Source organism: Cherax quadricarinatus, chromosome 96, assembly GCF_038502225.1.
Source record: "Cherax quadricarinatus isolate ZL_2023a chromosome 96, ASM3850222v1, whole genome shotgun sequence".
Lineage (NCBI taxonomy): Eukaryota > Metazoa > Arthropoda > Malacostraca > Decapoda > Parastacidae > Cherax > Cherax quadricarinatus.
In genome coordinates this window covers 10,713,368-10,740,787 of record NC_091387.1, presented here as the reverse complement: position 1 = coordinate 10,740,787, position 27,420 = coordinate 10,713,368, and the positions used below count along the sequence as shown (strand labels likewise).

The 27,420-nt window shown below is 44.1% G+C and overlaps 1 long non-coding RNA gene across 1 annotated transcript in view; it reads left to right on the top strand.

Moving 5' to 3' along the window:
- LOC138855491 (uncharacterized) overlaps window positions 1-25,070 on the top strand; it is a 239,203-nt gene extending 214,133 nt beyond the window's left edge. The window contains exon 3 of the long non-coding RNA XR_011394739.1: window positions 24,956-25,070. This is a non-coding gene — a long non-coding RNA (uncharacterized lncRNA). The remainder of the gene's footprint in view (window positions 1-24,955) is intronic.
- Window positions 25,071-27,420: the final 2,350 nt, after the last annotated feature.

Sequence of the window (27,420 nt, the reverse complement as noted above, 5' to 3'; positions counted from 1 at the left end):
ATTATGTACCTCTATAATCTTTTGACTACCGCCCACAGGATGGGTATGTGGTGACTACCGCCCACAGGATGGGTATGTGGTGACTACCACCCACAGGATGGGTATGGGGTGCATAATAAACATATTAAACTAATTAAACTAAAAGAAATTGGAGCACGCATCAATAACTGGGCCTCTACCCTTCAAACAGAACTGTTTGCCATACACTGGTGCAGCTGGTAGTGCTGCTGTCATACAGAGTGATGGCTCTTATAAAGAAATTGGAGCACGCATCAATAATTGGGCCTCTACCCTTCAGACAGAACTGTTTGCCATACTCCTTGCACTCAAATGTGTCCATGTATCTGAGGTTGACACTTTAATTGTAACTGATTCTCTGTCATCCATAAATGCTCTCAACTCATTAAGTATAAATTGTGGCATGCTTGTGTCAGAAGTCAGACACAGGTATGGTAAGATTGTGGACAGTGGAGTCAGAGTGCACATGTTGTGTCAGAAGCCAGACACAGGTATGGTAGGATTGTGGACAGTGGAGTCAGAGTGCACATGTTCTGTCAGAAGCCAGACACAGGTATGGTAGGATTGTGGACAGTGGAGTCAGAGTGCACATGTTGTGTCAGAAGCCAGACACAGGTATGGTAAGATTGTGGACAGTGGAGTCAGAGTGCACATGTTGTGTCAGAAGCCAGACACAGGTATGGTAGGATTGTGGACAGTGGAGTCAGAGTGCACATGTTGTGTCAGAAGCCAGACACAGGTATGGTAAGATTGTGGACAGTGGAGTCAGAGTGCACATGTTGTGTCAGAAGCCAGACACAGGTATGGTAGGATTGTGGACAGTGGAGTCAGAGTGCACATGTTGTGTCAGAAGCCAGACACAGGTATGGTAAGATTGTGGACAGTGGAGTCAGAGTGCACATGCTGTGTCAGAAGCCAGACACAGGTATGGTAGGATTGTGGACAGTGGAGTCAGAGTGCACATGCTGTGGATTCCATCTCACATTGGTCTTCAGATGCATGATAGAACTGATAAATTGGCTAAGCTGTATGCTTTCAAAGAGGGAGTAGATTACAATCTTGGCTTGTCAGGTAGTAGTTTGAGAACAATAATACGAAAAGAACTTCAACTGAATTTTATGGACTTAAGGCTCAGGGAGATTGACACCAGTGAGTCCATCTATCATCATTCTATCATGCAGGAGGAGCCACATGTCTATGGTGCATCCAACAAAATAAGCAGACTCTTGGATGTCACTACCGCCCGGCTCCGGCTGGGTTACAAGTATCTTTGGCAGGTTAAATCACCACCACCAGATGTAGACCAAACGAAATGTAAACTTTGCCAGATGGACTATTGTCACACCCTGCGTCATTATGTACTGGAGTGCGTCACACCCTGCGTCATTATGTACTGGAGTGCGATCAAATTAATGAATTTAGAAACAACTCACTCAGAAATGTTCAAGAAATGGCAAAGTATTTTATCCACAGTGGTTACCTGGAGTTCATTACCTTTGTAAATTGTGAGTTCATTACCTTTGTAAATTGTGAATTTATTACCTCTGTAACTTGCTCAGCTATCAAAACTTTGAGGCCCAGTCCCTGGACCAATTATGTACCTCTGTAATCTTTTGACTACCGCCCACAGGATGGGTATGGGGTGCATAATAAACATATTAAACTAACGATGCAACATCCCCCCAGTGAAAAGCAGGGGTGTCACTAGCACGTTAAGAGACCATACAATAAGTGTCAGGGGCCCGAGACTGTTCAACTGCCTCCCAGCATACATAAGGGGGATTACCAACAGACCCCTGGCAGTCTTCAAGCTGGCACTGGACAAGCACCTAAAGTCAGTTCCTGACCAGCCGGGCTGTAGCTCCTACGTTGGTTTGCGTGCAGCCAGCAGCAACAGCCTGGTTGATCAGGCTCTGATCCACAAGGAGGCCTGGTCACAGACCGGGCCGCGGGGGCGTTGACCCCCGGAACTCTCTCCAGGCAAACTCCACGAATTTGCATTGCTTTAAATAAAATAAAAAAAGAACTTCATCCACCTCTAACATATCATATACAACTCTATCATATATTCAATATATACATGCTCTATGTTTTTATTTCTGTAAGAATAGATTAATATTCTAGTGAACGAAAATTTTTCTGAATAAATGATAAAAATGGTATATCGAGTCGTCACAATCACTGGAAACAATGACATGTTGTGTTTACTTAAGTTTACCCAAAAATATGAAAATATTTTTCATTTTTTTCTTATTTCAAGAATTACAGAATTTATTAAATATTAAATCATTCGTTATTACAAGAAAAAATACATAAATAAATATTTTAATAAAAAACAGTTCAATATGTTTCAATAACTTAAAAATTACATAAAACTCTCAAGGTTTATAAAAATTAAAAATTTTCGTTTATATATTTTTCCTTAAAATTAAAAATTTTCTGGACCTATTAATTATGAATTAATTTTAGAAACGCTTAAAATACTTTTAAGTGTTATCAAATTACAAATTTAGAATATTTAATTTCTATAAATACTGTACATGTACAAGGTATACAGGATGCCACCCACACCAGTCCACTAACACCCAGGATGCCACCCACACCAGTCCACTAACACCCAGGATGCCACCCACACCAGTCCACTAACACCCAGGATGCCACCCACACCAGTCCACTAACACCCAGAATGCCACCCACACCAGTCCACTAACACCCAGGATGCCACCCACACCAGTCCACTAACACCCAGGATGCCACCCACACCAGTCCACTAACACCCAGGATGCCACCCACACCAGTCCACTAACACGCAGGATGCCACCCACACCAGTCCACTAACACCCAGGATGCCACCCACACCAGTCCACTAACATCCAGGATGCCACCCACACCAGTCAACTAACACCCAGGATGCCACCCACACCAGTCCACTAACACCCAGGATGCCACCCACACCAGTCCACTAACACCCAGGATGCCACCCACACCAGTCAACTAACACCCAGGATGCCACCCACACCAGTCCACTAACACCCAGGATGCCACCCACACCAGTCCACTAACACCCAGGATGCCACCCACACCAGTCCACTAACACCCAGGATGCCACCCACACCAGTCCACTAACACCCAGGATGCCACCCACACCAGTCCAATAACACCCAGGATGCCACCCACACCAGTCCACTAACACCCAGGATGCCACCCACACCAGTCCACTAACACCCAGGATGCCACCCACACCAGTCCACTAACACCCAGGATGCCACCCACACAAGTCCACTAACACCCAGGATGCCGCCCACACCAGTCCAATAACACCCAGGATGCCACCCACACCAGTCCACTAACACCCAGGATGCCACCCACACCAGTCCACTAACACCCAGGATGCCACCCACACCAGTCCACTAGCACCCAGGATACCAGTCCACTAACACCCAGGATGCCACCCACACCAGTCCACTAACACCCAGGATGCCGCCCACACCAGTCCACTAACACCCAGGATGCCACCCACACCAGTCCACTAACACCCAGGATGCCACCCACACCAGTCCACTAACACCCAGGATGCCACCCACACCAGTCCACTAACACCCAGGATGCCACCCACACCAGTCCACTAACACCCAGGATGCCACCCACACCAGTCCACTAACACCCAGGGTGCCACCCACACCAGTCCACTAACACCCAGGATGCCACCCACACCAGTCCACTAACACCCAGGGTGCCACCCACACCAGTCCACTAACACCCAGGATGCCACCCACACCAGTCCACTAACACCCAGGATGCCACCCACACCAGTCCACTAGCACCCAGGATACCAGTCCACTAACACCCAGGATGCCACCCACACCAGTCCACTAACACCCAGGATGCCACCCACACCAGTCCATTAACACCCAGGATGCCGCCCACACCAGTCCACTAACACCCAGGATGCCACCCACACCAGTCCACTAACACCCAGGATGCCACCCACACCAGTCCACTAACACCCAGGATGCCACCCACACCAGTCCACTAACACCCAGGATGCCACCCACACCAGTCCACTAACACCCAGGATGCCACCCACACCAGTCCACTAACACCCAGGATGCCACCCACACCAACCCACTAACACCCAGGATGCCACCCACACCAGTCCACTAACACCCATGATGCCACCCACACCATCCCACTAACACCTAGGATGCCGCCCACACCAGTCCACTAACACCCAGGATGCCACCCACACCAGTGCACTAACACCCAGGATGCCACCCACACCAGTGCACTAACACCCAGGATGCCACCCACACCAGTCCACTAACAACCAGGATGCCACCCACACCAGTCCACTAGCACCCAGGATGCCACCCACACCAGTCCACTAGCACCCAGGATGCCACCTACATCAGTCCACTAACACCCAGGATGCCACCCACTCCAGTCCACTAACACCCAGGATACCAGTCCACTAACACCCAGGATACCAGTCCACTAACACCCAGGATACTAGTCCACTAACACCCAGGATGCCACCCACACCAGTCCACTAACACCCAGGATGCCACCCACACCAGTCCACTAACACCCAGGATGCGACCCACACCAGTCCACTAACACCCAGGATACCACCCACACCAGTCCACTAACACCCAGGATGCCACCCACACCAGTCCACTAACACCCAGGATGCCACCCACACCAGTCCACTAACACCCAGGGTCTCAGTAGTAGTAACCAGTTACCAGTAGCCAGTGTACCAGTAGATGACTGGTGATGAGGAAGGTTGTCCTGTGCGGTGATGACGCCGACACTCGCACTGTCGTCGTGAAGAAATTCGCTTTCTCGGTGAACTCACATAACTGGCTTTATCGGTGGCGCTCAGCTACAATCTCTTGACCAATTACGTGAGCCAAAACAGTTCTAGGACCCGGTACAAGGGTGCAAACAGCCACAGGTTGGTAGTGAGTCATCTACTGGTACACTGGTTACTGGTAACTGGTTACTACTATTGAGATGTGGGCGGTCAGTGATACGAGAGTGAGCAAGGAGGCAGGTACAGCTGTTAGGGTGCTTCACACATTATCCATAATTATACGTACTACCAGCCTACGTGAGTATTACTTTACCCTATCCACGTGTTCGAACTCCCACATGATAAGGGTGCCACCCACACCAGTCTACTAACACCCAGGCACCCATTTTACTGATGGACAACCAGTGTAAGGAAACTTGCCAATGTTTCCACCCTTACTGGGAATCAACCTCGGACCCTCAGCGTGTGGAGCAAAAGCTTTACCACCAGGCCACAGACCACCATTACGTTTAGAATTTAACCTTGTCATATTATATTTATGAGGATTAGTGTACCTGACACAGCTATTGTGTGCCTCTGTTATTCATCAACTGCTCCATCCTAATTACTCTGTGATGGCCTAGCAAAGATACACATAACAATAACATAAGTAGAGACTCAGTGTGGCATGCAGTGTGTTACAATTTACTTGGTGTATGTCACACCCCCATATGGGCTGCCTCCCAACTAGCGAACCGGGTGCTAAGGGTTTAACAATCGATAGGGTACCTGTCGTTAAATCAGTACCTTGGTTCATTGACTAATCACAGGCAAGCCCGACAAAGCTAAAGCAATGTGGTTCAGTTGTCCTAAGGACTGGCAGACTTGCCTACCTGCTGGTTGAGTATGGTGCACATTCGCCACCTAGACAGCTGCTTGGGTGGATGTGCTGTCAGAGCTCCTCCAACCTTTCCGAGTGGTTTGCCTGTGAGCATAATGTTCCTGGGATTGAAGAAATGTGTTAACACAGTCAGAATTGAACTGCTGAAGGGAGCTGTAACTTCTGATGTGGCAAATGTACTACTACCCACCATCATTAGACACATATGGAATAGCAGACGATCTCTACAGTGTAGCGATGAATGGGACTAAATGATTGTCAACTTGCTATCTGCACAAGTGTATGAAGAGGAGGTTGACAAATTTCAAGACGTCATGATGGAGGTAAATGCAGATGTCAAAGTGCGCCTGGTGGATGTGTCCAAACAATACACTTGGGTGAAACTACATAATGTTCCCTTTGCGACAACTGAGGATGACTTACGACAGGTGTTCAATCGTTTTGGTAAGTTACATGTGGCGTAACCAGGAGTGTGGATGACTGACATGTATGCTGGTTTGCCTGAGGGAACGTATTCTCTCAAAATGTGTCTGAAATACCCTGTGCCATACTCCACCCCACGTTTCCACCCCATTCCACCCTCCCTTCCTAAGCCCCCAAATCCATTAACTTCGATTTCTCCACATTCATCCTCAAACCAGTGGCCTCTCCAAGCATTAGAACCGATGACCCCTCCCACCACACAAACCCTCCTCCTATTGTACAAGACTCATAGCATCATCTACATATCCAGTGATCCCCAGCGCACAACGACTCGCACTAGAAACCACCCCCTTCATACACACTTCTATCGCTCTGTAAAACAAGACCTGCAGACACACAAAAAGTAATTGGGACAGGGGACAACCCTGCTAGAGACCCCCTACACATTGGAATTCACTCCTGCACCCTCCCATTCACCTGTACATGCATGCTAGCTCCATAATATAACGTCCTCACCCATCACACTATCTCTTCCCCATAACCCTACCAATGGAGGATTTGAAATAATGCCTCTTATTCTACACAAACATACGCCATCTGACAGTCCAATGCCAAATCCCCCCCCCCACTCTCTCAAACTGCACACCCTCCACAAACACTCTAATTATCCCATGCCCCTCATACATGGACCTCCCAGGCACCCCATATTGATCCTTCACAGCAACCCAACCCACCACACATTTCAACCGATTCACCAGAATTTTAGCAAAAAGCTTATAATCTGCACATAGTAATGATATAACCGTATAATCCTTCACTGTGCTCGGATGATCATTTTTCGAGACCAAGACTGTAACTACCGTTGCCTGTAACCCTCCCAACTCGCCCCTCTCTTGAAAAGAAAGAAGTCCCGCTTTTGATACAGTCGACCATGAACTGCTGTACTCCAAATTAATGCACCATGGTATCAGAGGCCACTCCCTCAACTACCTAAAATCATACCTTAGTAACAGACCTCAATATGTGTATGCAAATGATGCAAACTCTTCCACCCAACCAATCACAGTAGGAGTCCCACAAGGAAGCGTCCTTGGACCACTCCTCTTTCTCATCTACATCAATGATCTACCGAATGCATCACAGCCACTCAACCCATATTATTGGCAGATGGCACTACATATGTCTTTTCCCACCCAAACACAGTCATACCAGCAAACACAGTCAGTGCTGAATTACAGAAAATATCTGCCTGGATGATGACAAACAAACTTACCCTGAACACTGATAAAACCTATTTCATTCAGTTTGGAAACAAAGTTGCAAATGATCCAGTTAACATAACGCTAAATGGATCATCAGTCACAAGACTCACAGAGGGAAAATTCCTAGGTATCCACCTTGACAGTAACCTTAAGTTCCGGACACACATATAACAAATCACCAAGATAATCTCCAAGACTGTAGGCATACTATCAAAGATAAGGTACTATGTTCCACAATCAGCTCTCCTTGCACTGTACCATTCACTCAGATACCCTTATCTTACATATGGAATTTGTGCATGGGGATCAACAACATCCAATCACCTAAAACCCCTAATAACCCAGCAAGAGGCAGCAGTAAGAATGATAACAAATTCCCACTCCCGCAAGCATACTCCACCAATTTTCAAAAGTCTGAATCTGCTTACCATTAAGAACATCCATACTTACTCATGTGCCTACTACATACACAGAACAATACACTCAAACTTCTCCTCACGAACCTAAACAGGACACATGACCACAACACAAGACACAGATCTCTTTTTGATATACCTCGTGTCCATATCACACTGTGTGAAAACTCTATGCACATAAAGGGCCCCAAAATATGGAATTCATTACTAGAAGATATTAAAGTAACCCAGTGTGAAAATCAATTTAAGACTTCTCAAAAGCCACTTAATTACCCTAGACTAAATGCTAAATTCTCAGTACACATTTACTCACCTATGTACTCCCACATCATAACCGAAACAATCACATTGAACCTTTTATCCATTGTTGACAGGAATATAACTGAATCATTGTTTTCACAAAAAGCATTTTCGAATATAAATATATCTTAGCCTTGTACAAATTTTTATTCATTTATAATTAATATTCTACTGTACAACTATGAAATAATTACTATCCTACTGTACAACTATAATATACTCCTTAGTGTTAAGTAAACTGTAAGCCAATAATGTTAAGTTGGCCCATAATGCCTAAGCATAATAGAGGCTCTCTTTGCATTGCAACTCACTATTGCAAATACAAAATCTCAATGTACTGTTGCAGAGACATAAAATAACTAAATTAAATAAATTGTATTTATAAGCCTCGCCAAAAACACCTTTAGTACACATCAATTTTGTAAATAGAATTCGCAGGGCAAGCCATCAATGCCCGGCGCCTTGCCCATACCCATCCCCGTCAATGTCCTCCACACCTCTCCCTCGTCTCTTTCCCCACCCAACGCCAAACGGTCACTCCACAGAGGCGACAGGTTCGGTGCTGCTCTGCATACGACACCATAACTGGAGAGTTTACCTGGAGAGAGTTTCGGGGGTCAACGCCCCCGCGGCCCGGTCTGTGACCAGGCCTCCTGGTGGATCAGCGCCTGATCAACCAGGCTGTTGCTGCTGGCTGCACGCAAACCAACGTACGAGCCACAGCCCGGCTGATCAGGAACTGACTTTAGGTGCTTGTCCAGTGCCAGCTTGAAGACTGCCAGGGGTCTGTTGGTAATCCCCCTTATGTGTGCTGGGAGGCAGTTGAACAGTCTCGGGCCCCTGACACTTATTGTATGGTCTCTTAACGTGCTAGTGACACCCCTGCTTTTCATTGGGGGGATGGTGCATCGTCTGCCAAGTCTTTTGCTTTCGTAGTGAGTGATTTTCGTGTGCAAGTTCGATACTAGTCCCTCTAGGATTTTCCAGGTGTATATAATCATGTATCTCTCCCTCCTGCGTTCCAGGGAATACAGGTTTAGAAACCTCAAGCGCTCCCAGTAATTGAGGTGTTTTATCTCCGTTATGCGCGCCGTGAAAGTTCTCTGTACATTTTCTAGCTCGGCAATTTCACCTGCCTTGAAAGGTGCTGTTAGAGTGCAGCAATATTCCAGCCTAGATAGAACAAGTGACCTGAAGAGTGTCATCATGGGCTTGGCCTCCCTAGTTTTGAAGGTTCTCATTATCCATCCTGTCATTTTTCTAGCAGATGCGATTGATACAATGTTATGGTCCTTGAAGGTGAGATCCTCCGACATAATCACTCCCAGGTCTTTGACGTTGGTGTTTCGCTCTATTTCGTGGCCAGAATTTGTTTTGTACTCTGATGAAGATTTAATTTCCTCATGTTTACCATATCTGAGTAATTGAAATTTCTCATCGTTGAACTTCATATTGTTTTCTGCAGCCCACTGAAAGATTTGGTTGATGTCCGCCTGGAGCCTTGCAGTGTCTGCAATGGAAGACACTGTCATGCAGATTCGGGTGTCATCTGCAAAGGAAGACACGGTGCTGTGGCTGACATCCTTGTCTATGTCGGATATGAGGATGAGGAACAAGATGGGAGCTAGTACTGTGCCTTGTGGAACAGAGCTTTTCACCGTAGCTGCCTCGGACTTTACTCTGTTGACGACTACTCTCTGTGTTCTGTTAGTGAGGAAATTATAGATCCATCGACCGACTTTTCCTGTTATTCCTTTAGCACGCATTTTGTGCGCTATTACGCCATGGTCACACTTGTCGAAGGCTTTTGCAAAGTCTGTATATATTACATCTGCATTCTTTTTGTCTTCTAGTGCATTTAGGACCTTGTCGTAGTGATCCAGTAGCTGAGACAGACAGGAGCGACCTGTTCTAAACCCATGTTGCCCTGGGTTGTGTAACTGATGGGTTTCTAGATGGGTGGTGATCTTGCTTCTTAGGACCCTTTCAAAGATTTTTATGATATGGGATGTTAGTGCTATTGGTCTGTAGTTCTTTGCTGTTGCTTTACTGCCCCCTTTGTGGAGTGGGGCTATGTCTGTTGTTTTTAGTAACTGAGGGACGACCCCCGTGTCCATGCTCCCTCTCCATAGGATGGAAAAGGCTCGTGATAGGGGCTTCTTGCAGTTCTTGATGAACACAGAGTTCCATGAGTCTGGCCCTGGGGCAGAGTGCATGGGCATGTCATTTATCGCCTGTTCGAAGTCATTTGGCGTCAGAATAACATCGGATAGGCTTGTGTTAATCAAATTTTGTGGCTCTCTCATAAAAAATTCATTTTGATCTTCGACTCTCAGTCTGGTTAGCGGCTTGCTAAAAACTGAGTCATATTGGGACTTGAGTAGCTCACTCATTTCCTTGCTGTCATCTGTGTAGGACCCATCTTGTTTAAGTAGGGGCCCAATACTGGGCGTTGTTCTCGATTTTGATTTGGCATAGGAGAAGAAATACTTTGGGTTTCTTTCGATTTCATTTATAGCTTTTAGTTCTTCCCGCGATTCCTGACTCCTAAAGGATTCTTTTAGCTTAAGTTCGATGCTTGCTATTTCTCTGACCAGTGTCTCCCTGCGCATTTCAGATATATTGACCTCTTTTAGCCGCTCTGTTATTGTTTTCCGTCGCCTGTAAAGGGAGCGCCTGTCTCTTTCTATTTTACATCTACTCCTCCTTTTTCTTAGAGGAATAAGCCTTGTGCATACATCGAGTGCCACCGAGTTAATCTGTTCTAGGCATAAGTTTGGGTCTGTGTTGCTTAGTATATCTTCCCAGCTTATATCGGTTAGGACTTGGTTTACTTGGTCCCACTTTATGTTTTTGTTATTGAAGTTGAATTTGGTGAATGCTCCCTCGTGACTAGTCTCATTTTGTCGGTCTGGGGCTCCTCGCATACATGTCTGAACCTCAATTATGTTGTGATCTGAGTATATTGTTTTTGATATGGTGACATTTCTTATCAGATCATCATTGTTAGTGAATCCTCCAAGATCACATAAGATGGTACGGGATGCTTCAACGACATCTTCAGTGTAAACGTGCTCTCTGGCAGGCCAGTGTATGCTCCCTCCACCCATTTACCAATGGTCACATGGTGAACCGCCCCATACTGGTCAAAGACCAAAGTCCGTCTCATCTGCCTCGAAAGGCACATTACACATCGATCAGGCACATGTTCACGGCCGTTTTGACAATCTTAAAGCCATCTTGATACCTCTCTACTAGTCTTTCGTAAACACCGGCAGACCACAACTTTAAGAAGACCCTGTAGGCCCCATTAAGTGCCACTCCATACAGATCTTCATCCGCTACTCTGTATGTGTCACGAATTATAGCCGGCAAAAGCACAGACGCTCTTTGTGCCATCACAGAGGTACTCACCAGTTCAAAACACACGATGTTTACCCTCTTCCTGACATACTGTGCCATCTTGGGAAAATCTCCACTTCCGCCATATTTTTTTTTATTCTCCGGTATTCTCCCAGCCCGGGTCTTTTCCAAGTAGTGGTGACCCGGCCTTGGCCCCCTATCTGGGGAGTATCTTGAGACGTAAGTTCCACCAACGTCGAGCAGAGGGCAGAAGCCACACGTCTGCACACCTCTCAGATCAAGCGGCGAATCTTATGGGGGTGTTCAGCATGTATGTGGAATGTACGAGGGATGTATAACATTGTAGGTGGTTTGCAAAACATGTGACCTTCACGAGGTTCTGCTCAGGGTGGTAGTGTGTATTTGCACACTTATATGTGTGTGCCTGTGTGTTGATAAGTGTATTCAAGGGTTATTATAGGGATGAGTATAAGGAATGTGTACATGTGAAGAAATATAGCATATGTAACAGTGATATAGAAAGGGCATGACCTCTATATTGGTTCTCATTCTTTCATAACAATATATGTATTTATATTATAATATTAGCCATATACTATATTGTTTCCGTCAGTAGGAGGCATATAATTGATCTTTAGGGGTGTATGTGATTGGCGAATATTGGCGAAAAGTTTATTTACGGATACCTGGAGTTTACCTGGAGTTTACCTGGAGAGAGTTTCGGGGGTCAATGCCCCCGCGGCCCGGTCTGTGACCAGGCCTCCTGGTGGATCAGCGCCTGATCAACCAGGCTGTTGCTGCTGGCTGCACGCAAACCAACGTACGAGCCACAGCCCGGCTGATCAGGAACTGACTTTAGGTGCTTGTCCAGTGCCAGCTTGAAGACTGCCAGGGGTCTGTTGGTAATCCCCCTTATGTGTGCTGGGAGGCAGTTGAATAGTCTCGGGCCCCTGACACTTATTGTATGGTCTCTTAACGTGCTAGTGACACCCCTGCTTTTCATTGGGGGGATGGTGCATCGTCTGCATCGTCTGGTAGGTGTAAATATTCAGAGGTGTGTGTTTAGGGAAACAATATATAAGCTTTTCTTATTGGTTATGTTTATGTTTGTAGCGTTTTTTAAGGTGTTGATATACTATGATGTTTGTAAATGTTTAATATTAAAGTTACAAACGTATTATGAGACGTTACTTAACGTTAATTAATGTGTTAGTTGAGATTTTTTTGGGGGGGGCGGGCCGAAGTGTGCGCTGTATCGTTTTAGCTTCAGCTAACGTGACGGTCTGGAGTTTTGAGACTCTCTGATCGCGGGTTCTATCCCCGCCCGTGGTATGGTTTGTTTGCAATCGTGTCATTACGATTTCGTGAGTCATGAACACCTTTGATTTTGTAGCATAGGGTCTTGGACCAACAGCCTCATCATTCAAGTTCCTAAGTCCAGACAACAAAATGCATTTCGCCTAATATCTCTTGCTAGCTGCTTGTGAAAAAAACATTCGAGAGGATGATTCTTAACCGTCTCATGTAGAGAATCAATTTTTGTCTCCCCGGTTGCATGGTTTCATGCATGGAAGGAGCGTGCATCATTGCATAGCCATCTTTCTCACCCTGCACACTGACAGCTCATACACTACCTTCCTTGACCTTATATCTGCTTTTGATGTAGCCAACCAACTTGTGATCATTAGTGAACTTGCCAGAATGGATGTTGGAGGATGGCTTCTCTGCTGGATTAAAGGCTACCTGTCCAACAGAAAGTTTTGTGTGTTGTTCCCAGGGCTGGATTACCACATAGGCAAACTAGGCATTTGCCTAGGGCCCCGTGCATTTGGGGGCCCCGCAGTCCAAGGGGTTCAGGGGCTCATCCAAGACTGTGCACATAGTGCAAGTGCAAAGGGGTCCCTACCTAAAAAGTTCAAGTGTTTGGAGAGTAAAATTGATTTTTAAAAATTAATGAAAACAAAAATAAATAATGAAATAAAATAAAATAAAAATAAATAAAGCTAACCATAGATGGCAACACTCAACACGCCTTTGTTTACATCAGAACAGCTGTGTTTTCCCGCTAATGGGCGAGTATGGGAGATTCCTCTCCAATTTTCTGTAGTAATTACACGTTATCTAGGCTTGTACTATGACAAATTAACTGAAGTGTTGTTGATAGACATTGATGTGTATGGATAAATGTTTGTTTTCGCCTCTAAATGTTAAGGGAGGTACCTGATAGGGTTACTTGACCAGTAAAGACGCATGGACCAGTAAAGACGCATTTTTTGGTAAAAATACTATAAAGAAAAACCTAAAAACGCAAACTGACTTCCGTTTGTAGGTTTTAAAAGCACTTTGTCCTGTCTTTAAGTCTTTATCATTTCAATAACAGATCTCAATTGATTGATGTTCTACATCACTTCCGTCGCAAATGCTTAGTTTTCAAGTTGCGACGGAAGTGATGTAGAACATCAATTAATTTACTACATATTTCCCCAGAAACACATAAGCCACATCAGAAAATCGTTGGTTGGGTGAAACTGAAAATTGTCCCTGCATCCTTTAATTCTCATGTCCTTATCTATGGTGGTAGGCCATATATCATGCAAAACATAATGATTAGTTTAGTTATGAAAATGGTAATATAAATACCATTGTGCATTGTTCTTGGACTCAGTATGATTTCTGTTTAAGTAAATTGGAGATCAAGGAGGATGAATCAGTAAAATATTCGTAGCCCAAATCACTAACCTAATCTATGGTAAAAGTTCTGTATATGACTCCTTTCTGGTAACGTTTTGAATTTTTAGATGCGCAGCCAGAGGAAAGGGGGCTACAAGGGCCATATCCCCCCAATTGACAGAAAAAAAAATAATAATTAAAAAATTAATAATAATTGATAATGAAAAATTTGTATTTGCATGATTACAGAGAGTGATACATCCTCATTATGGCATCTCGTGAACGTGATGTTGGACGTTCTTATGCGAGTGCGTCACAGAAAAGAAAGAAGAAAATTCAAGAAGAAGAACAGAAAAAGAAAGATGTAGGAAGCTGCAGAAAGATCACAGACATGCTCACGAAAACAGTTTCTGATGTTACCAGTACAGTTGAATCTGCAGATACGTCAGATCATACAGGAAGCCCTCCCTCCATTATTTCTCAGCCAGCATCTACTTCTTTTGTGTCTCCTCTCAATGTCTCAACGGACATTTCATCCACAGGATTTGTCTTAAAAGATCCTGCCTCATGGCCAAATGTAATCCCAGATTCTCTACGTAATGCTTTCATTGCAGAAAACTTCAGTCAAACTCTGAACATTGAGTTTAGGAAATCAGCAAGGATTTATGATGATGGAAGTCGTCGTTGTTTAAAGTCATCTATGTTTTATAGGAAGCTTGCAAATTCAGAAACTGTGAAAAGATCGTGGATGGTATACTCTGAAAGCTCAGGAAAAGTGTACTGTTCAGCATGCAAGCTATTTTCTACCAAAGAAAATACCTTCACACAGTGATTCAATGACTGGAAAAATTCCAAGCGTTTCGAGGACCACTCACAGGAGCTGCATTTTAGCCAGTGTATTTCGTGCACAGAAAAAAGGCTTATTGGATTCTCATTTGGAAAATCAAACTGAAAAAGAGCGCACTTATTGGAGAAAAGTTCTAGGAAGAGTTGTTGCTGTTGTAAAATTCTTAGCTCTAAGAGGACTTGCTTTCCCTGGAGAAAATGAGGTTTTTGGTTCGGAAAACAATGGCAATTTCCTAGGGATCATAGAACTGTTAGCACAATTCGATCCATTCTTAGCAAATCATGTGTCACGCCTTGGGAATGCAGGAAGAGGCACTGTATCTTACATGTCATCTACTATATGCAATGAATTTATTGAACTGATGACTAAGAAGGTCCTCAATAACATCATAGCAGCTGTGAAAACTGCAAAATACTTTGCAATAAGTGTAGATTCAACACCAGATATTTCACATACAGATCAATTGACATTCATTGTTCGCTTTGTCGACTCCAGTGGTAAGCCTGTAGAGCGCTTTATAAAATTCATTCCTCTTTCAGGCCATGATGGAGAAACAATGATGAATGTAGTACTGGATACTCTGCTTGAACATGATCTCTCTATTATGGATTGCCGTGGCCAGAGCTACGACAATGCAAGTAACATGTCGGGTAAATATAATGGATTGCAAGCCCGTATCAAGCAAATCAACCCACTTGCTGAATATGTGCCCTGCTCAGCACATTCTCTTAAACTTGTTGGGTCATGTGCTGCGGAGTGTTGTGTCGCTGCAGTTTCATTTTTTGGACTTTTACAAGCACTCTTTAATTTTTTCTCTGCTTCAACGCATCGGTGGAGTATACTCAAGTCAACCATTCATGGAGATGTCATCAAATCATTATCAACAACAAGGTGGTCAGCGCAGCATGATGCAACACATGCTTTGAAAGTCAGCTTTGTTGAAATACGTTCTGCTTTGATCCAAATAGCAGAGGATGAAGACCAGACAGCAACTACAAGAAGCGAAGCAGCCAGCTTAGCATCAAAATTGGAAGATTTTGAATTGGCCTTACTCTGTGTGCTTTGGGACTGTATACTGGAACGGTTAAATGCCACGAACAAGACACTTCAGAAAATTGAAATTGAAATGGCTACTTGTGCTAACCTCTGTGCAGGCTTAGTGGAATTTGTAAGCTCACTTCGCAATGATGAAGCTTTTGAAATGTTTGAAGAGAAAGCTAAACTGCTGGTGAAAGACTACAGTTACCGGGCTGATCATCAGCGGTCAAGGAAGAGGAAACGCAATTTTGAAGAGCCAGACAATGAAATTGTGTTGCTACCAAGGCAGAAATGTAAGACAGCTACATACTTCGTCATTCTGGATTCACTGATTACAGAATTGGTGAAAAGAAAAGAAATTACCAGAATCTCAATGACAAGTTTGGATTTCTGTTTAAAATTACTACTATGCCAGATGCAGAATTGAGAGAAGCTGCATTAAAGTTGCAACAACACCTTTCAGCAGATGTTCAGGACACATTTGTTGAAGAAATAGTTCATTTTTCTGGGTATATGAATCAGATTAAAGCTCCACCTGAAAAATGTGCGCCCTCAGCTGCTTTGAAACATTTAAGAAATGCAGGTATCTCAGAAACCTTCCCTAATGTTGACATAGTGTATCGCCTTTACCTAACACTTCCAGCTACTAACTGTGAAGGAGAACGTTCATTTTCTGTTTTGGAAAGAGTGAAAAACCAGCTCCGTTCAACAATGAGCCAAGACAAATTGTGTAACCTAGCCTTGTTGACCATTGAGTCTGATCTAACAAGAAATATTGATTTTCAGAATATAATTGATGATTTTGCCAATATGAAATCCAGAAAAAAGTTTATTTAAGAAGTGCCTGTGAATATAAACAATTCTTTACTTTCTTGAGTTTGTATGATTTGATAGTCTTATGCATGATGAAATGATAACAATAATGGTCAGTGATTTATAAAGGGAATAATAGTGGTGTAGTGGTTATGCTGAATATAATAGGTACATGATGTCACTACTTTAATAGCCTAATCTAGTAATACTATGCTGTCTTGAGTTTATTCTCTTTAAAATGCATGATTTAACAAGATAGTTATAATGGCTGTTGGTAAATGGTTTTGGTTGTCTTGATGTACTTTCCCTATTAAATTTAATCTAAATAGCCAGAATGTATTTAATTAGACCTTAAACAGGCTCACACCTACCCCCCCTCCCCAAGCTGGAAGGGGTCGCTTCTCTTACCCGTAACTCAATGGGGCCCCGCCAATCTGAATAGCCTAGGGCCCGGAGACTTCTTAATCCGGCCCTGCTCAGAAGGAAGAATGGCACCTTTTTCATTGATGATAAATTAGACACATGTGCAACTCTTGGGTATCTTTATTGAGGAAACGTTTCGCCACACAGTGGCTTCATCAGTCCATACAAAGGAGAATCTTGAAGAACAGGAGGAGAATGAGGTAATCAGTCCCTCACCCTCGAGTCGATGTGGTCAGTCCATCAATCTTGAATAGAATACGGCATACGTGCTGAGAAGGAGCTTATAAACCGTTGGCAGGAGAGGTGCAGCAGTCATAGGTCGTGTAACATTTGTTCAATGTTGAAGTAGGTCGTGCCCAAGAATTAGGCAAGCGAAGAATTTCCAAGTATTAAGATCCCAAGAAGTTGCAGTGTCTGACAGGTTTGTAGATGAATGGTTCAGAGAACCGACATGTTGATAAATTAGACACATGTGCAACTCTTGGGTATCTTTATTGAGGAAACGTTTTGCCACACAGTGGCTTCATCAGTCCATACAAAGGAGAATCTTGAAGAACAGGAGGAGAATGAGGTAATTAGTCCCTTCTCAGCACGTATGCCGTATTCTATTCAAGATTGATGGACTGACCACATCGACTCAAGGTTGAGGGACTGATTACCTCATTCTCCTCCTGTTCTTCAAGATTCTCCTTTGTATGGACTGATGAAGCCACTGTGTGGCGAAACGTTTCCTCAATAAAGATACCCAAGAGTTGCACATGTGTCTAATTTATCAACATGTCGGTTCTCTGAACCATTCATCTACAAACCTTTTTCATTACCTATTAGTACGGAGCAAGAAGTGATGTGAGCTAGTACGGCTTCCGACCAACCTGTGAACCATTTGGACCTGATGTAACAATGGATGGTAGGAAAAGTGTCTGTACGGCCCAAGTAGTCTGAAAGTATAGCAGAGGAATGAGTTTCTTTAAGGTTAGGGAACAGCTTATCAGAAATGACTATACATGTGCATCCTGTGTCTTGTAAAATGGTAGATACATTAAGTCCATTAACTGTTCCTGAACAGAAGGTGCTTGGTCATTACAGTCTTTAAAACATCTTCCAACTTTTTGGACCTTCTTAGGACAATCTGGACGTTTATGTCACTTAACACCACACAAATGACAAACAGGAATAAAAGGAGTCACTTTACTTTCCACTAGAGGCTTTGATGTCTTAAGGTCTGATGAACCCTTGCCCTTAGGGTTCGATCCCTTTAGGCCTTTATAGGAATTGTGAGCCTCAGCATACAAGTCAGCGGCCTCAGCAACTTCCTCAACTTTAATCAGGTTACGTTCTCTAATGAATGTTCTTATCTGGTGGGGAAGAGCTGTAAGGAACTGGTCAGCAACCATGAAGTCTCTAAGAGATTCATAACTGTGATCAATTCCTGAACTCTCTATCCAAAAGGTGAACAAACGAAAGAGTGTTACCTGTAACTGCTGAAAGTTCTGGCCAGGCTGTAAGGTGGCATACCTGAAATCTTTCCTGTAAGAATTAGTAGTTTTTTGATATGCTTTAAGGATTGCCTTCTTCAGTAGGTTATAATTACATATGATATCCTGCGACAATGTTGCATAGATATTCAAGGCTGTACCAGAAAATAACATTCCTAACCTGGTAGCCCAGGTGTCAGCAGGCCATTCACAGAGGGTAGCGGTATTTTCAAACCTGATAATGTATGAAGTTATGTCTTCCCCCTCTGTGAAGGGAGGTAAATTAGGTGTTGGAATATGTGTACTAGCTGCACGTTGTTCCATTACTCCTTCCTCTAATTGCTGTTGTGAGAAAGTTAACTTTTTATTCTCTAATTCAAGGCGAGATTTTTCGAGCTCGCGATCCTTTTCTCTCTCTCTCTCAACTCATGTTCTCTAGCTCTTTCCTCATGTTCTCTAGCTCTTTCCTCACGTTCTCTAGCTCTTTCCTCATGATCAAGTCTATCACGCTCTTTTTTGTCTTCTCGCTCTCTTTCTGTCTTTGCTTTCTCTTTCAATTCTCTCTCTCTCCTTTTTCTCCTGTCTTTCCCTTTCTGTCTCTCTTCTCTCTCAATTCTCTCTTTCAATTCTTTCCTGGATCTTAGCACTAATGAAAGATTCTAAATTTTTCCCTGTTATTCCTAACTTAATTCCAGCATTCATCCAAAACTGGTATTCCTCTATACTTGCAAGAACTTAAACTACCAGGGGGAAAATAAAACGGGTCTCAAAGAAAACAGAGGGTTCAATTAATGCTCTGCTCAAACGGTAAATAAAACAGAGGGCTCGATCCCTGCTTCAATTAAACAATATGCATTAATGAAAACGAAGGGTTCTATTCCGGCTCCGAGCAAATAGTAAGTAGAATGGGGTCACTTGAGCATCCAATCTTCTCACCAACAAATCAAGAGTGTCCTACGACAGTTCCCTTGATAAAATAAAGAGCTCAATGAAACAAATTGTCATTGGAAAATCTCGGGTCCCTAGAGTCTAATCCTCAAAAGTGTTTCAAGCTCGAACAAAAAGGTGGCAGAATTAAATATTATATCCTGCCTGACTTGACTTACAATAAATTGAGACTATAACAATCACCAAATCTTTTAAATACCTGTACAGTAGTCCAACCATAGAGAATGATTACTCATGGCTGGTGGTAACCATCTGTTGTATGTGGCGTTGAAGTTCCAATGGTAGATTCGAGATGGAATTGAATCTTGATTCAGTAGAGTTGATCCTGGAAAGGTCGCCACTTGTGAAGGCTTACTCAGCCCTGTAACAACTTCAGTCAGTATTACTCAGGCTGGCTCCTCCTCAGGAAAATTAATGAACAGAAAAAGAATAAAAACTGACAAACATAAACACTTTATTGTTTAGAAAATATAAAATATAAAACACTTAAATATGAAATATTGATCCTACCTTAAAGAAAATGAAAAATGAAAAATATAAACGATATCTGAATTCAACGCTAATATATATATATATATATATATATATATATATATATATATATATATATATATATATATATATAAAACTTGGGTGTCTGGTGTTGGTGACACTGTGTGTTGTTGAAATCGTAGCTGTTGCCGATGATGGGGGGGTCGCAGGTGCTGGTGACAACCCACCGGCTCGTTCTTCACAGATTTTATAGCCGTTCTTAATCCGTCCAGATGACAGGAAAGCAGGTTTTCTCCACTGCAATGATGGGTTATATCCTGCTACTTGCATACACAAAGAGGTAAGTGTATCAGAATTTGGGACGTCTCAGAACGTTAGTCCGTCTCCTTCAATTCTACTCGTTGATTAGCAGGTGACCCTTTCTGTCCTTTCAAGCTGTAAAGAGAGACATTACCCACTGCTTAAGAAATCACTCTCCATGATAAGTACAATACCTAAAAGATGTGGTGATTATTAAAACATTTTAACCTATCAAGACTGAAAGGACTAAGTTAATTATTGGTCAAAAGTGAAGCTTTCAACCAACAAGTTGGGAGCTGTGAGTAGAGTGATTTACTGTTTGACAGGAGCCCCACACGTCACCTTTTGGGGTGGAGGGAGAAGAGGGAGGGGAAGGGATAGCGGGAGCTAGACTGACCCTACCTTAACAAGCAGCCGGCAATCAAACTATCACTTTCGGGGAGGGGGAAAAAAGGGGGGGAATAGCGGGAGCGGGACTTACCCTACCTTAACAAGTAGCTGGCAATGAAACTATTGTTACTATATACTCCCTCGCTACTCCTATCTATTGAACTTTTCCCTCACACCAGCTCTCGTTGTCTCCAAAAACCTGTCCGTCAACTGCTCTGAAGCCACATCCTCCGCTCGTTCCTCTCCACTCAGCTTGGTCTCCCCTTCCACCAAAGCAGAGACCATAGAGCCTACAGGAATTGTTGGGCTCGACCCCACTGTCGGGAACTCTCTCTTCACCTCCTCACTCCAAGAAGAACTATGGCCCTTTACAGGTGTCCCGCTGACAGGCCCCGCAATCGAGTCAGGCCCTCACTCCATCCCTCTGTCTGCATCCTGTCGTCGCTGCTGCCTCCCACACTGGGCTCCCATATGGTCATAAGCACCACATAGCCTGCAAGTCTTGCGTTGCCCTGCATAATACACCACTTGTGTCCGGAAGTCTTCCAGGATGACAAACGATGGGATGGAATGCCTTAGCGTCATCTTCAGGTTGAACATACCCTCCAGCAAGCTGGCATACGCCCCATCCACCCAGGTACCTGCTGTTGCCAGATGCACAATATGGTAACGTTCAAAAACGTTCCGTATGTCTGCCTCGTCAGCTTCGAAAGGCACGTTACGTGCCTTCACCCAAGTGTAGTGTCACGACGCATCAATTAGACGAACTCGTATTGCCGAGTTAACGTCCACACAGCCATCTTGATACTGCTCCACCAGGCGCTCATGCACTGCCATCGATCATAGCTTGACGAATAGCCGGTAAGCCCCATTGAGCGATACTCCATACAAATCTTGATCAGCAATGCCGTATGTGTCGCGAATAATCAAAGGTAGAACCACCTGTGCGGACTGAGGTGTAACTACACCCCGCACTAAATCACAGCACACAGTGTTGACATGCCTTCTTGTATTCTGCGCCATCTTGTGAAAATCAATCTGCACAGGAAGGCCTCTCAACCAGGAGCGTGTGCGCAGCACAACCTCACGGCCCTAGAGCGATGAGGTCAATATCTTTTCAAAAAGGAAAACTATTTCCAGTGTTTTACTAGGTATATCCCTAGTCGCAACTCGCACATAAGAGTTCTCACAACACTGAAGCTGTCTTCCAACAGTAGGAGTTTTAATTATGACTTTACAGTCGGGAGAAATGGGTAGGCCTGCAAATTAGTAGGTCCAGATCCCCAGCACACGTCTATTCCCCTCAACCACTCAGCCAAGACTGCAAAGGTGGCATAATAGTCACTACCTATCAAAATATCTATTGGCCCCACAGAATCATTATTTACACCAGAAGGTGCCAAATTTACCTTACTTGAAAGCCTTTCAGTAGCGTTACCAAGCCCTATTTTAGATATTTTCTCTGGGAGCCTATCCACAATTATGGCATTAATACGTTTTCTACCAGATATACTAAGCAAATTTCCTAAATTTGCTTGTAACAGATAAGTGAACTATAGATATGTAGATATAAATCCATATGTATTCCTGTTAACCCTTTGGGGCCTAGTTCCTAGGCCTTTTGTGTATCCATATGCTCTCGCACTACCATCCACAGGATGGATATGGGGTGCACAATAAACTAGCCACTTCGGTGGCAAAATCTAATCTAAATCTAAATCTCATTGCCCAGCCTGACAGTTACATAAACAGTGTCGAATGACTGGGCCTTCTTATTCGAGAGAAAGCCAGATAATTTGAGTATAGCAGGATCTCCCATTTGTACCTTCATCCCATTAAGGCAATTGCATTTTATGAAGGTATGTTGTGATCCCTGATCCAGTAATGCTGTTACAGTTTTGGATTTACGCCGTTTATCATTAATCACCACATCCAACACAGGTAAAGCTACCTCAGCTAGGCCATCATTACCGACATTAGCTGCAATCTCTACATTGGCTACTGTTGTGTCCGGGTTATTATCACTATCAGTACTATTGTTACCATCATTATGATTAGATCCGCCCTTATACATAGCTATGTGGTGTCTTCCCTTCTTACACTGATAACAATGGTTCAAGTTAGCAGGGCAGTCCTTTACATTATGATTTCCTAGACACCTGATACATCTAGCAAGCTCTTCCAATCTTTCCACTTTAACATCCCATTAATTATAGGCATTACAGTTCTTAGAGAAATGAGTACCGTTGCAGAAGATACAATCGCTCCTTTCTTTGCCTGACCTCTTATCAACTGGGCTACCCTTATTGTGGTACTTACTCCTCTTGCTTTGATGTGGAGAACCACTATTACTGGCCCCTGTCACTTGATATGTGCCTACGTAACCCCGTTTAGTAGGTGACTTATGATTACTGATATTGGGATAAATTTTCCTTTTGTGGAACTTGACAGGTGCACTGGGGTCTGTAGACGTGGTATTCCTAGAGGTAATTGGTTGGCTGGTCTGCAGTTGGACAATTAGCTCCTGCAGGCCCACTTTTATTTCTTCCAACCCGAAGTAACCCTTGTGATATCTGTTAGATAACCACTCTACTGTCTTGTGGTTCAATTTATTCTGAATCAAGGCACTCAACAAACACTTTGCTCCCTCCAGATCATATTTATTACTCAAGGTCTTAAGAGTGCTTTCTAGTTTGATCCGAAATTGCTGTAAGCCGTTGCGGTTGTGATCTGGAGTCTTCAAACTAGCCAAAATAGCTACTAGATCCAGCCTATTTTGCTCCAAGTTACCATAAGTGACCTCCAACAAGTCAACTGCCTTACTATAGGAGTCATCTACATTTGGGAATGCTTGTATGAGAACATGTGCATCTCCCCTTACCTGTCCCTTTAAATAGCATAATTTGGTAACACTTGCAAGATCAGTCCTATAGGGTGGCCCGGTGGCCTGGTGGCTAAAGCTCCCGCTTCACACATGGAGGGCCCGGGTTCGATTCCCGGCGGGTGGAAACATTTCGACACGTTTCCTTACACCTGTTGTCCTGTTCACCTAGCAGCAAATAGGTACCTGGGTGTTAGTCGACTGGTGTGGGTCGCATCCTGGGGGACAAGATTAAGGACCCCAATGGAAATAAGTTAGACAGTCCTCGATGACTCATTGACTTTCTTGAGTTATCCTGGGTGGCTAACCCTCCGGGGTTAAAAATCCGAACGAAATCTTATCTTTTCTTACGACTGCTTTAAAGATAGACCAAAACTCCTCCCAGTTTTCTCGTGGATTAAACACAGGCATGCATAATTCTGGGAGTTTTGGTAGACACCTCTGATTTTCCTTACTAGATTGACCAACAACATTGTTTACACCCTTTACCTTCTCTAAAGCCTTAGTTTTGCAGGACACAGTGTTGTCCTCCACTTCATAATATTGATCCAGCAGCCGCTCCCTTTCAGCATCATCTTACCTGGAGTTTACCTGGAGAGAGTTTCGGGGGTCAACGCCCCCGCGGCCCGGTCTGTGACCAGGCCTCCTGGTGGATCAGCGCCTGATCAACCAGGCTGTTGCTGCTGGCTGCACGCAAACCAACGTACGAGCCACAGCCTGGCTGATCAGGAACTGATCAGAAGATCGCTCTCACAGTCCTTATACCACAATTTATATGACTCGTATCTATTTTCTAAGGCATCTAGGTGTAACTTTAATTCATCAGGGTTTACCGTTTCTTGTCCCATTAACTCCATACACTTGTATGATTTAGTAACATGACCCTTCCGAGCTTGTAGTGAAGCTTTCTTTGCTTTGGCATCCATGGACTTGCCAGCCGCACTAACTTCCTCAGACCCAGCCATGGTTAGGGAATTAATGATCACAAATTATACAACTTAAGTAGACGCCTTATAAGAGTAATTTTTGCACTTTACTCTTGTATAAATCCTAGGCACACATGTGCTAGCAATTAATTGGGCTAATTATCATCCACCACACTACCGATTAAATTTGTGTACCCTATACCCACTTCCTTCAGTCACTTAATTATTAAGTAATTAATTCAATTAATTTTTTCACTGATTGCATCCGGTTCAGGAAGGACCAGCGGGCAGATATGGAAAATTTTCTAGGGGTGTTACCTGTGCATACCTCAACATTACATGCATATGAGGCCAGGAGCTGAGTCTCGACCCCTGCCACCACAATTAGGTGAGTACGAGAAATCTCATTGGGAGACAACAACTATATTGTTTACCGTAGTCACCCCGTGTAGACATGTGAGAAAACTCGACCACCTCTGGTCACTGCAGGTGGCCCTTTCGACCTCACAATCTTATCCATATCTATCCGAGACCAGTATAAATTGGATAGCACCCACAAGTACGGCGCTACTAATTAATTGTGGACTGTATAGATTATATTAGTTTAACTGAATGAAGGTGGGGGGGTAGGTTACACATGGGTATATCCATCAAGGAAAAACATTTATACATAATCCCACCACTTACCAGATATTCTCTGGTGGTCACTTGATGTACCTGGATCACCCATAACCTATCCAATTACAACATACCTAACTGGCCAGTATCAGTCTGCTATAACTAGAAAGGTTACTTAACTGTGGGTGACTGATGCTCCTTATTTCCTCCATTCACCATCTCATTTTGATGTCCTTAACACGGTTCTTATTCCAGCAGGACGAGGTATCCGTTGGTTTGTCCCGGTTTAGAAGTCGTGACTCCATAAAAACTTCACTACCCTCGGGACGGGAACAACGTGGTCTAACGTGTTCACTCGGAGCAAGGCGACTTATTTCACTTCACGCATTCTCTTAACTTAGTGTTATTATCATTGATTACTTCTTAGCCCACCATACGGTTTAATGTCTCCTAATTATTATACACATTGGAGGCCACTCCTTTAAGATCTGAGACCGATGAGTGATGATTAAACCACGGGTATATTAACCCGGGACACACTCCATGGCAACGTGCCAGTCACCACCGGTCCTACCATTATTCACTCATTTTACCACTTTATTACGGTGGTCCCGTAAATCACGTTCCCTCACTCCTCACTAGGAACAGTTACGAGACTTCCTATTATGAAGTGAGGCCTATATTAATCCTTAAGCCGCCGTGAATGCCAATTTCCTGGTCCATGTTTTCACAGCCTCTTCACTACATTCAAAACACTCCTGCTACTTGATGCCCTGAGCCGACCTCCTCTTCCGCACATCCGCGCAGAGGGAACTGTTGGTTCTATTCCATTTTCAAATACATTTTGACCCAAATCAGCACATTAAACACTTATTAGGCACTATAGCTTCGGAAATTAAATAATTTCCACACACTCATTCCCACCCAGACACACCAGGCTGCACCATGCCTCTCCTTCCAGACACACTAGGCTGCACCATGCCTCTCCTTCCAGACACACCAGGCTGCACCATGCCTCTCCTTCCAGACACACCAGGCTGCACCATGCCTCTCCTTCCAGACACACCAGGCTGCACCATGCCTCTCCTTCCAGACACACTAGGCTGCACCATGCCTCTCCTTCCAGACGCACCAGGCTGAACCATGCCTCTCCTTCCAGATTCACCAGGCTGCACCTTGCCTCTCCTTAAGATAAGATTTCGTTCGGATTTTTAACCCTGGAGGGTTAGCCGCCCAGGATAACCCAAGAAAAACCATACCCCTGGCCGGGATTGAACCCGCGGTCATAGTCTCAAAACTCCAGCCCGTCGCGTTAGCCACTAGACCAGCTAGCCACAATAAGATTCATCCAACTAGGTATATTTCTACACCATAGGAAGGTTAGCATGTCATGTAGGGGGGAATGATTAGGGGAATATGGGGGTAAGAGGAGGGAGTTAGTAGGTAGGGGACATGCAGGCGAGGTGGTAGGAGATGACAGGAGAGGTGAGCGGTAGGTAGGTAGGTAATGTGAGGTCACTGGTGACTACACCTTCACCTCTTATTACTCTACCCACCACTCCACACTACTCACCCTCTCACTACTTTAACTAAACATAAATAAATGGAAATAAGCATAAATAATGGGGACAGTGAATATTACTGTTCTACTCAAACACAGTTTATTATTAAGTCCTTGTACAATAATATATTTGGGAACAGGAGTATATCATTGGGGTTTAGATAAATGGGGTGGTACACATAGGCAGTGAGACAAGGAACACAATCAACTTGACGAAAATGAATATAACTTACAATATAGCACAGAGGACAGTTCACTACAGGAACTAAGCCACAGGTCCCAAGACCTACACAGCACGAGTACGGCGCCAAGCCAGTACTCTGCCCAGTGCCTCCAACAGTCTCCTCCAGAGACTTCAGCAGCCTTCTCCCGAGCCCTGCACCCCAGCAGCAGCTCCGCTCGAAGTCTCTGCTCAGGAGCTCTGCACCCCAGCAGCAGCTCCTCTCGAATCTCTCAATCATGCTCTTTCTTGGGCTTTTATGGTGGTCCAAGCACCCTCCACAACCACGTGTACGACCTGACGCCTAGGTCTGACGCCGTCAAGAACAAAAGACCTCAGA